The sequence below is a fragment of the Phalaenopsis equestris genome, unplaced genomic scaffold (assembly GCF_001263595.1).
Source record: "Phalaenopsis equestris unplaced genomic scaffold, ASM126359v1 Scaffold000002, whole genome shotgun sequence".
Taxonomy (NCBI): Eukaryota; Viridiplantae; Streptophyta; class Magnoliopsida; order Asparagales; family Orchidaceae; genus Phalaenopsis; species Phalaenopsis equestris.
In genome coordinates, this window is record NW_018164444.1 from 79083005 (window position 1) to 79083842 (window position 838).

The window sequence follows — 838 nt, forward strand, 5'->3', positions numbered from 1 at the left end:
TTCGAAATAAGAATAAAACGACAAAAAACACACAAACTATCCTCTAGGGTGAGAGCAGCAGGGGTGGACATTGCCTAGTCAGCATGCAGGTGGATTGCTTGGGGTGATGCGACATCAGAGGGAGGGTTGGAGAGGAGTGCTGCAGTAGTTGGAATGGTTGGAGGGAGTTGTGACAGGGTCTAGCAGGTTTGGGAAGTGTTGTGATAGGTCTGGAATGGGTCTGGAGGGAAGTTCGATAGATTTGAAAGGGCTGGAGGGGATTGCGATCTATCTGGAAGGGGTTGGAGTGAGCTACGATAGGCCTGGGAGGGTTGGAGGAGGCTGATGGAAAGGTGGCTGCAAGCATGGGAGATTCAGGTGGGCTTGTCGGTAGCAGGAAGAAGGGAACTAGCAAAGATAATCACCGCCTCGGACGAGTTACAGTTGAAGCATCTTCTCGTCATCAAATAAAACCCTAGGAAGGGAGAAATGCCCCAGAAGTTGAAATATGAAATCAAAGACAACAAAAAACTGCACCCTAAGCAAACAAAAATCATATACATAATGGATAATAGTAGTTAGAATAGGAAGACAATAGGAAGGGGAGGGACAGCAAAGCAGGTCCACTTCCTGTTGGACTGGGCGGCTGATCCAATTCCTCTTGCCCAAATCGGTCGGTTCAGCCCTTCCACTGCGGTAAGGCCCGTGGTAGGTAAGGCCCACGCCAGAGTCTCTGTTTCCTTGGTCATCATTACTCCCGCAAAAGATTTTCGATCACAAAAAAGGGAAACACCCATACATTGAAACGACGTCGATGGTTTCCCAAATAGTTTGAATCAGTCTATACCGCGAGATAGTA

The 838-nt window shown here is 48.1% G+C and overlaps 1 protein-coding gene across 1 annotated transcript in view; it reads left to right on the forward strand.

Moving 5' to 3' along the window:
- The window catches only part of LOC110020377, a 7305-nt gene that overhangs the window by 3726 nt on the left and 2741 nt on the right, over positions 1–838 (forward strand). The window lies entirely within an intron of this gene.